At 38.1% G+C, this 11,187-nt stretch overlaps 1 non-coding gene across 1 annotated transcript; it reads left to right on the top strand.

Annotated features, from left to right (window-relative positions):
- Positions 1 to 3,052: 3,052 nt before the first annotated feature.
- TRNAA-AGC (transfer RNA alanine (anticodon AGC)) lies at positions 3,053 to 3,124 on the top strand. Its single transcript has one exon. It is a non-coding gene; the product is annotated as a tRNA-Ala (tRNA).
- Positions 3,125 to 11,187: the final 8,063 nt, after the last annotated feature.

Below are 11,187 nucleotides of genomic sequence, written 5' to 3'. Positions count from 1 at the left end.
GTAATGTAGTGGTGAGATGTTGGGGGAGGAGAAGCTTTCTCTAGTCCAATGATTAGGTCTCAGTCTTTTAATGATCTTTTACCTCTGGGTCGTGAACTTCACAACTGTTTCTCAGTTGTACCCCCGCCCCCGCAAATGCCCCGACTTAGGTGGGACAACATAGCTGGAGTATGCTGGAGCTGGGTTTTTCCCTCTCTCATGTGAAAGTCTAGAGCCAGCTGGAACTGAGTATTTCCCTTCCTTCAGGACAATTAGGCTCTGACAAAACCCCAGCAAGTTAGGGTCTGGTTAAATAGATTCTTTAGTAGGCAGGCCTTGTTAAGAACAACAGAGTGCTCTGGCATATTTCAACATGGTTCCTCTTCTCCCCACTCTGCTGGAAGCATGAAGGAATTTCCCCCCAATATTTGCATATTTAATGTGAGAATCTGGTCAAACTCCTAGGGGTAAAACTCGCAGAAGTGTGGGGATGCCACCTCCACCCTGCCCTGGCCATGACTCAGGGTCCCTGGAGTTTTTAACTATCAGACTTGCTTACATGGATCCTTAAGCAATTTATCAATTACAGTTCAGGTTTTGGTTCTTCCTGTGGTTTCCACTTGTGAGTCACTGCTCAGGTAAGTCATCACTCCCTTTATTCACCTGTCTATCTCTCCATTCTTGGGCGCAGCCGTTTGCCCTGTGTCCACACCTCTCTTATAGATTCAGGAAGACGTGTTGATTTTTCAGTCTGCTCAGCTTTTTCCTTCTTGATAGAGTGGAGTGGTGACTTCCCAGCCCCTTATATATGGAACCAGAAACTGGAAGTCTGTTTGCTAGTTTTTTATATGTTTTTGTCTCTGTACTTATAGTGAAATGGTCCTATAATTTTTCCTTCTTGTATTTTCTCCACTGGGTTTTGGTATCAGTATTATACTAATCTCCTAAAATAATTTATAGTTTTTCAGAATATTTTGTACAACACAGAGGTTAATGCTTCCTTTACGATTTCATAGAACATGCCAGTAAATTGATCTCAGACTGGAAATCAAATTTTATGGAAATTTTGCTTCAATTCCCGATTCAGTTTTTTAAATGGCAATATATTAAATCAGATTTTCTATAACTTTTTATGTTAGCTTTGATAAGTTATACATTTTTATACATTTTCCATTTCTTTGAATGGAATTGAGAGGATTGAAGCCAAATTTCATTTCTCACTTTTAAAATTTCCTAAGTAGCCACTGAAAATATTCTCCTGTTTATTCATTTATGCAAACATCCATCTCTCTATCCATCCACTCATTTACATTTTAAAAATGATTCAAATATTTACTTACACTGGGTATTGTAATAAGTACTGATATACAATTAAGGATAACACAGTGTCTTAGCTAACCTTCAAGAAGACCCCCTATGATCCTTACCTCCTGGTCATCACACCCTTGTGCAGTCTTCTCCCACTTGAGTCAGTCACCAAGACATGAGGGGGAGCTGAGGCTTCCTACCCACATGTGAATGAGCCATCTTGGAAGCAGATCCTCCAGATGCAGTCCAACCTTCAGAGCACTGCATGCACAGTAGACACCCTGAGTTCAACTTCAAGAGACACCTGGTGCCAGAATTACCCAGCCAAGCCACACTGGAGTTCCTGACCCACAGAATCTGAGATAATAAATATTATTTTTTTTAACCGTGTACATTTTGGAGTATTATTCAGCAATAGATAACTAATATTCACAGCAAGCCTTTTTAACATTTCTCTTAAAGGAATAATCATTATTTACAAAAAATATACAATTTTTATGTTTCTCTCAAGCTTGCAGACTACTATTTGAAAATCAAATAGCAATGCTAAATTAAGATGTGTGGCTCTCCTCACGTGTTTTTCTTTTTATCCTGAAAAAACTCCGAAGATTTTAGGCTGATTGCCTAGTGTAACTTATCCACCAGAGGGTCATGGATCTACCATTAAAAGAGTCCCTGGCAAAAAGAAATGGAAAAACCATAATTATTTTAGATGACTCATGTTTTATGTAAACTGTCTGGGACCACCATCTCTACTACATGAATAAAATTTAGGTTCTCTTAGCAAGGTGAAAAGATGAGAAATGCAGGTGTCATCTTGGTCAAGCTGATTTCTCTGCCTTCATCTCCACCTTGCACCTCCCAACTCAAACCGTTCTGAACTACATAGAGTTCCACTCCTGTACGCATGTTGTATCCTCAGTTTTCGTTTCCTTTCTATTTGACATTCTTATTCATTCTTCCAGGTTTGCTCACAGGTTACTATATCCGGGGACTGCCCAGAACTAGGCAGGGATAAAACCTTCTTGATTTGTTGAGACCCTTGTTGAGAGTGATCTGAATTCCAAAGGACCACTCCCTCTGCAGAAAAAATAAAGCAACCCGGAAGCAGAGGTTTTGCCTCAATCTTAGAAGTAACACGTTTCTTACTTCCTGGCTTTTCTTTCCAAAGAATCAGAACAAGATCCGAGGATTCGTATTCCTTGGATTTGATTTGTATTCTTTGGATAAAATGAGGATCAGAGGCCTTAGGAAGCAATCCAACATCTTTACCCTTTAGCCCTCCCAGTTGCTAAGAGTGGAAGGAATTTATTTTTCTAACAGAAATACCTTCATTGGCTCCTTGTTTTCTAATAGTTACATAGCGGTTTCTGGAGTCCGGGACTAGGGTGCAGAATTGGGGAGGGGAATTGGGGATAGTTTGGTAGGTTTCATAATTAAAGACAGTCATTGGCAAAGTATTTTTTTTATCCTTCCTGTAAGGAATTTTCCTTTGTTCCACATATCTTTCGGCAAACGAGACAAGCACTCAGAAAAGGAGGGTCTGTGAGACTGTTTCCTGCTCAGATTTCCGAGATCAGTGTATTCTCATCAGTCACTGAATGTCTGCAAGATACAGGTTAATAGGAATTCCTTGGTAACAGAGTTCTATAAAATAGAAGGTGAGAATTGTATCGTTTAGAAAAGAACAAAATAATTTTGTTTTAAAAATGTAAATTTGTTTTATTTCATGAAGGTAGTTTAGAAAACAGCTTTTAAGCGTGATGGGGATGTAGCTCAGTGGTAGAGCGCATGCTTAGCATGCATGAGGTCCCGGGTTCGATCCCCAGCATCTCCAACTTTTTGTTTCCTAGCTCCGGAAACAATTCTCTTCTGCCTTACGATCACAGCACATTCCTGTAGAATCTGAAGATTAACCATCTTGCCTCCAGGTACTTAACAGTTTGCTCGGGTTATGCTAGTAACCTTTCCGTTTAAAAATTTTATTCCTTTCCATCCTCAGCAGGGATTAGAGATGGTCTTCCACAAAGTGAAATCAAGAGTGACTTTAGTCCCTGTTCCATGAAAAAACAAAATGACAGCTATTCATGTAAACTCTAAATGGAAGATTTGCGAACGGATTAGTATTTTCACTTAATTTTGCTGCGGGGTTTCGAACGGGAGATGGGACGGTAGGCTGAGCTTCTGTCTCAGGTTTCATACTCTGAGGCTCAATAAGAAAGATGGATTTCACAGGAAGCTCCCCTAGAAAGAAAATACACTCTTCCCAGGCCGGAGGCTGTGAAAGTATTGGGTAAATTTCGCTTCTTAAAACGTGACAGTTCTCTCAGAAATCGAACACAAAGGAGTGAAGTAGAAACATTTCGACGCAGACATGTTTCCCCCTCAGTGCGTTTTGCCAGAGCTCGCAGCGTCCACATCGCTGTGGATTTGATTCCTTCTATACTGATCTCTTTTGTAATCTCTGAATTTGCCTCACTGATTCTAAAGTTACTGACTTTAATTCTCTCCAAAAATCCACTTCTCTTTCTAGACCTAGCCCTTTTACACCATTCATGTGGGTAAGGACTTTCTTTGGCTAGCTCCTTTGTGTGTTTTGTTGAAGTGCTATTCCCCTTTGGAATGCAGCATCTCCTGTATCTTGGTGCTTTTGTCTCAACTTCCAATTTGTGACACCTTGTCACATTAGCAAGGGAAGGAAATTTAGAAAACAGTTTTTTGTTGTTCCGTTTATTTCTCAGCAAGGCCTCCAGCAGCTCCAGGCGTCCCTTGCCTGGCTGTAGTTAAGGGCTCCTGAACCTTAGGGGATGGAATGTACCAAATTCTTAGAGGTACAAGAGCCCAGTGTTAAAAAATAATAATGGCTGCGATCCTTTATGTTGGACTCTTTAATGATTTGGTCTGTCATTCATGGGTGGATCTAGTGCTTGTGCCTCTTGACTATTTAAGAAAAACCACAAAATTAAAGTATGGGTCTTAAAATGGGCCTTTGAAAGTGTGGTGCGCTGAAGCTTGCATTCTATTAGCTAAATCGTCCTGTGCTGTCATGTACTGAACAATTGGTCTTGCCAATATTTATTACAGACCTACAATAGTTTAACTCTGGTATAGCTCTAAAGATATTAGAACACTTTGAACAAACTTAAAATAGTAGTCATAGCATCTACCAGCTGAGCGGTTCATAAGGAAATAGTTCACAGACTTTATCCTTTCTTGTTCCTCCCATTTTCAATATGCCGTATTACCCACACTCAAGTCTAGCAGTGGTGAGATACCAACAGTTCTACCTAGGAACCAGTTTTGAGTTGTAATTATGACTTACCACCTGATTTTTTTGTCACATCATGTCACCAGACTATGATCAACTTCATCAAAGATTGTTTTTAAGATTTCTCTATTCCAAACCACATGAAAAGACTCACCTTAATTTAACCAATAAAAAAGTTTTACGTGCAATCCAAGAACAGTGTCCTAACTAAATTATTTTATCTGGTAGGTAAAGTGTGTACTGGGTGATGGGAGGGAAAGATGAAATCAATACAGTTTCCCTGAGCCCACAAATTTCTTTAAAATTGAAGCGGTGGTTCTACAACTTGGCCGCATGTTGGAGTCACCTGGAGAGCTCTAAAATTTTCTGATGCCTGGATCCCACTCTGAGAGATTCTAGTTTAATTTGTCTGGAGTGTGGAATGGACACTAGCGTTTTAAAAATCACCCTAGGTGATTTGAATATGCAGGTAAGGTTGAGAACCACTGGTCTAGAAATTCTCTATTTAAATTATCTCCAAATATCCACAAAGGTGGGAGGAGGCATAAGAGAGGTATACCTGCAGACTTATCCCTTTCTCAGTTAGTCTAAGCTTATCTAGAAACACCACTGGTGACTGAGGTAGTCACAGATACAGGAGCAGCCCCCAGACTGGCCAAGTCAAGGGCAGACAGGGGTGATCCATGGGATATAACTTAATTTCACATACCATTCTGCTAAGTAAAGAGAAACACCTCTCTCTCTCTTTATCTTACCACAGTTGTTCAAGGACTGTGAAATGAAAACTGTTACTTCCTGAGATCCCTGTGTTTGCAAAGCTGGTCACTGGGAAGAAAGTAGATCACTTAATAATTCAGTGCCTTCCAGGACAGAACAAATATACTCTAAGCTTCCCCCCACCCCAAAATTTAAATTTGGGGATATCTATCAGTGGTTTGAGATGGCTCTGACCTAGACTTGAAGCAGGAAAGACACTACATTTTCTGAAATAAAATTTCCTCATGAAAAAGGGGAGTTGATACTGATAACTTGGGGCTAAGACTTTATAATGGAAGGCTTGTTTTTTTTTTAACATCTTTATTGGAGTATAATTGCATTACATTGTTGTGTTAGTTTCTGCTGTATAACAAAGTGAATCAGCTATACGTATACATATATCCCCATATCCCTTCCCTCTCGCCATCCCTATCCCACCCCTCTAGGTGGTCACAAAGCACCGAGTGCATACTAGACAACAGGACCTCAGGAAAATGTTGTAAATCTGGGAGATTTTAAACATTCAGGGAAGGCAATCTGATGATCATTTTTTGAATTCATATAGTGTGAGGTGATCAAAGGAGAGGAGGGTTGGATAAGGGGGTTGGAATAGCTATTTCACAGTTGCTACCAAATGACAAAAAAAGGATTAACTTTCTAGTAATGAACAAAGTAACAAATGTGCTAGGTGCATAAAAATGCAATATTCATATCTTTTGGTATTCTAAATAAGCTATTCACCAATAAAAGTTAAAAATGAAAATAAACTGAAGAGACAGAAAAAAGTTATACAGGGGAGAGCTAATTTGCTCACATAGAACTTCCTGTGCTTAATCCTTAAAGGGTCCTACTACTTTTTTCCCCCGAACTTTTCTTTTAGGGTAAATTCTAAGTTATTTTGAATGGTTGTTTCACAAAGTGAGGAAACTTTAGATTGCTATTCCAAGTCATTGCCTTTATTTTTTCCCCTTGTATTAGCTTTCTGGTATGTTTGACATAAAATGTTGGAAGGCTTGCCTTTACTTATGTCACTGTGCTTCAGGGAAAGCCCATTTCCATGTGGCCTAGGTAAAGCTACAGTATCATTACCCATAGATACATTTTGTTTTGTCAACTAACATTTTAGCTACTTAATGGCAAAGATTATGTCTCTGCTCTTTGTTATTTTCTAGAAACTATAGAAATTCTGACAATATCTGTTAAGGGAAGAGGCTCTACTACATGTAAAGCAAATATGTGAATACTTGGGGCTTTGCAAGTGCACTAATCTTTACTTTTACTTTTGTTATTTTTCTAATACGATAATGTGAAAGTTTATGCAAATATATTTTATTTTATTGAACTTAAAAGTAATTATGAAATAGTAAAGCATAAATACAGAGAATATTATAATAGATGTCATGTACCCTTTACCCAGATCTTCTTTTTTCCCTAAGGAAATAATTTAGAAGTATGGCTGAAGCATCACCCCTCACTTCCCATTCCCCTTCCTCTCTCCATAAAAGTAACCACCATCCTGAAGTCCATTAGTATCTTTCCAATCTGCATTTTAATCTTTTACTACATGTATGTATATCTATAAAAAATTTATAGTAATTTTTGTTCAGCTTTTTAGTTAGTGTACTTGAGCCCTTCTCACACTTACCTCCCATCACCCCTTATTCATTAGTTCTCTTTTTATTTTATTTTTTATTGAAATACAGTTGATTTACAATGTTTTGTTAATTACTGCTGTACAGCAAAGTGATTCAGATATCTATATAGAAATATATATATATTACATAAGAATGTATATATATATACATATTGTTTTATATATATTGTTTTCCATTATGGTTTATCATAGAAAATTGAATATAGTTCTCAACGCTTTTTTAAATAAATTGTCTTCAGTTAAGTTCGGGGCAAAATTTAGGAAAGAACTTAGCTCATATTCAGAGGATGATGCCTAGGGCTACTGTAACAAAATAACACAAACTACATGGTTTAAACCATAGAAGTTTATCATCTCATGATTCTGGAGGCTAGAAATCCAAAATCAAGGTGTTGGCAGGGTAGTTCCTTCTGAGGATTATGGGGGAGAATCTTTTTATGCCTCTCCCGTAGCTTCTGATGGTTTGCTGACCACCTTTGGTATTCCTTGGTTTATGGGTGCATCCCCCTCCCCAATCTCCGCTTTCATGTTCACATGTGTGTATGTCTGTTTCCAAATTTCCCCCATTTACAAGAACCGCTGTCATATTGTACCAGAGAGGCCTGCCCTACTCCAGGATGACTTTGTCTTAACTAATTACATTAGTAATGACCGTTTTTCTCAACTACTTCTACAGTCACATTCTGAAGTAGTGGGGATTAGGACTTCAACATATGAATTTTTAGCAGGAGAAAATTCAACTGATAACATCTACTAGCTAGTATTATGTTGAATCACACTATTCTCAACAGAGGAAGCATTCATTAGGGTAATGAGAAATCATTGCAGTTATGAAAATCCCCTGTTCCACTATCCATATTCATATCCCTCATTTAGTTATTTTGGGTCTAATATTAATCAAGCACTTGTGCATCAAATTGTTCTGGGGTCTCATATGTTATTTGCTCTTTCAGTTCTCATACGTATTGTTTGCCTGAGTGCAAGGCTATTTCCGGAAGGACCTCATTGGAATAGGTTCCATGGATCCTGCCTCTTTCTACTCTCATGATAATTTTATTTCATGCGCCTTGCAGACCTTCCTACCGTTGGGCCTTGGTCAGATTTATTTCATTCCACCTTGGCAGAGATTCCTATTTTGGTTAAATACCTGGGATTAACATGAAAGTTTTAAAGATGTTTCCAAGTACTACTTGTACAGTTATACATTATATATATATGTAAAATATACTTTTTCTACAAAAAAATCAAATACATTAAAGAGAAATCATCAAAAAATGTATTGAACTGGGCAGTGTTCATAGTACAGAGTATTACAAGCCCTTGTTAGGTGCTCATCTATCATCTTGTGCTTCTTTTATTATCATATTAAATTTTTATTAAAGTTCCTTGTTCTATTTTCTATCATCTTTGGCCATCTGGTACCTAGTTGTATCCATAGAACTAATTTCAGCCCCTGACACATAGTAGGTACTCAGTAATATCACTCTTGTTGGACAATACTTGAACAATACTTAGCCAAAAATGCTGTCATCCCAATTGTGCTTTTGTAACTGAAATTTATACAGTCCTGATCATAAACAATTGAGCTAATTAGAATTCAGAAGCACCATGATTCCTTGTCCATTATTATTTTGAAGGTGCTGTTTTCCAAACTGTATATTTTCCAAATATACAGTAACTGTAAATGGAATAGTAGCGTGAGCCTTATCATAGAAGTTTGTTAGCATATATTAAATTAAAAAGTGACTATCCTGGTTAGCAAGAAAATAAGTTTATATTCACTATAAAAACATTCTGAATGGGATAGAAAATGTCAGTGCCAGACCATTTGACCCAAGAAAGGAATTAAAAAAGACTTTGGGATTCAAAGGTCTTATCAGGCCCAGAGCTCCTTTCAGCCTTTACTTGGTTAAATAAAGAATTTTGGAGTCCTCGCATTTTGTATTTTAACCAGGCAGCAGAAGCTGGGTGGGTGTGCCGTGGCATCTGCTAATTTGATGAACTCACTCCCTTTTCAGCGCCAGCCTTATTCCAATTACAGGCAGAAAACCAGGAGGCAAGTGTTAACAGTTTAAGAATGGATTCTTAATTTCATAATTGTACAATCAGTAAATGTTTGTTTAGCTTCTACAAGTTGAGGGCCCATGAGGAAAATACTAAAGAACATCCTTTTGAAGAACCAATAAGAAGGTAGTATAGAAAAGGAGGAATTTCCCGATCTGCGACGCCTCCCAGAGCCTAGGGAGCTGTGGTTTCCATCTGTGCACCTTCCTAAGAGCTGCAGGAACAGAGGTCATTTCCCAGCCTCGGGCAGGCAAAGGCTCCTGGGATTTGAATCATAAAACCTTTAAGTGAACTCTGACCGAGCCGCCTCCTGAATGGCCATCTCCTACTTCCCCAAGCAGAGCACAAGCGGACAGCTGTTAGCAGAGTCTGAATGTGTCTGGAATTTTGGGTTGTTTGTCTCCGTTTTGTTTGTTTTTCAGTGCACAAGTGTGCCCTCTTCTAACAACCAGGAATGCCATTAATTTGATTGAAGTTCTAACTGACCTATTCTGCTATTAAAGCTTTTCACTCTACTTTTAGAATATCCACTTACTTGAGGATTCTAAATTACTACAATCGGATGGAATATAAGAACTTCTTTGGCCTCATTCAGAGAAGTCCCCTCCTCCACAACGAACACTCGGCTCGTATCTACTCTTTCCCATTCCATGGTTGTTCTAAGTACATTTTCTCTGTTACGGTGTGAGTGCGTGTATGCGTTTTGCTAGGCTTGATGGGAGTCTTAAGTTCCAGGAGTCTCCATCGCGGGTCTGTCTGTTCTGCAAGGTCGATTTATTCGAGAAGAAAGTGAGCAGTGACTCTAATTAACTCAAGTTTTCACCTAATTGAGTACGATTTGAACAGAAAGGAGGCCTTAACTTTCGAACCGCAGGCTCTGTGGCTAAATTGGCTAAAGTGCCTGTCACGTAAATAGGATAATCCTGGGTTTGAATCCCAGCAGGTCTTAATGAGGTGTCTGTTTTCCCTCCTAAAAGTCGTTTCTCTGATATTTTCTTTAATCGCAGTGGTTGGAGGTTTTTTTTAACCTCTTCTAATTACACCTGCATTCTCATACACCTGCATTCTCAATCACCCTCAGGCTCTCTACTGATGGTCTATCATATGGTTATACTGTACTGGAATTTAACTACTTAGGTGTTCAATATCAATTATGAATAGAGATTTCCAGAGTAAAATTGGAAAACTTTTTATTCAAATCATTTAAAAATATATTCTGCTGGTTTCTCAAACACCAAGCAATCTTACTTAAGTTATACATAGATGAAAAATGGCTGCAATTTATCGAACACTTACTATGTTGCATTTTTGTGTTTCCTCACATACCTTTAAATCCCTAAAAACACTCACAAAAGTAAGCATTATTATGCATACTTTAGAGATGAGAAAACTGAGAATTGGAGAGAAATGAAGTAGCTTGCCCAAATCACAGCTAGGAAATAAATGACCAAATTAGGGTCTAAACCTAATATTTTCCAGTTCAAAGTCATGGTTTAAAATGTCAAATAATCTTATTTATAAAGTCAAACAGTATCCAGTATGGTTTAAAATAATAGTTCTTAAAATTGTATGGCACATAAACTCATTAGATTATCTGATGAAAACTTGCCAATGACCACCACGAAAAAATGCTCCAACAGACATATGGATAAATTTTTTATATTCTTTGAAGGTGTTCACTGATCCCCTTAAGCTCTTAGGTGTCCATGAACCACTGAAAAAAAAATCCTTGACTTTCATAAACCAATAAAGTAAATCACAAATAGGTATTAAGGAAACATAGCGGTTATAGGGGCATATTTTACTTCTTGATGTTGATTTTTATGGGACTATTATTCCCTCTCCTAGGCTGACTAAAATTGGGCCATTAGAGGCAAACATCTGGTCATCAGTGTCATGACTCTGGGCCAGCATATCAGGTTCAAGAAGTTATATTTCTGGATGTGAGATCACTGAAATGAGTTCTGAAAGAAGATCTGTACAGACAAACAACTCTTACAGCTGGCCCCAAGCAGCAGAAGATCTACCTTTATCTATTTTAGCTGATAGCTATGAAACATTCTTTCATCGCCTCATTCCAAAAACTAGGTATTGTATGCCTACTCATTCAGCATGTGGAAAGGTGAGCTGAACAGGTCTGGTCTCCACCTCCAAAGAG

This window comes from Delphinapterus leucas, chromosome 10 (genome assembly GCF_059928025.1).
Source record: "Delphinapterus leucas isolate spDelLeu-1000000601 "Yukka" chromosome 10, BTC_Dleu_Yukka2, whole genome shotgun sequence".
Lineage (NCBI taxonomy): Eukaryota > Metazoa > Chordata > Mammalia > Artiodactyla > Monodontidae > Delphinapterus > Delphinapterus leucas.
This window is presented reverse-complemented; position numbering and strand designations above follow the sequence as displayed.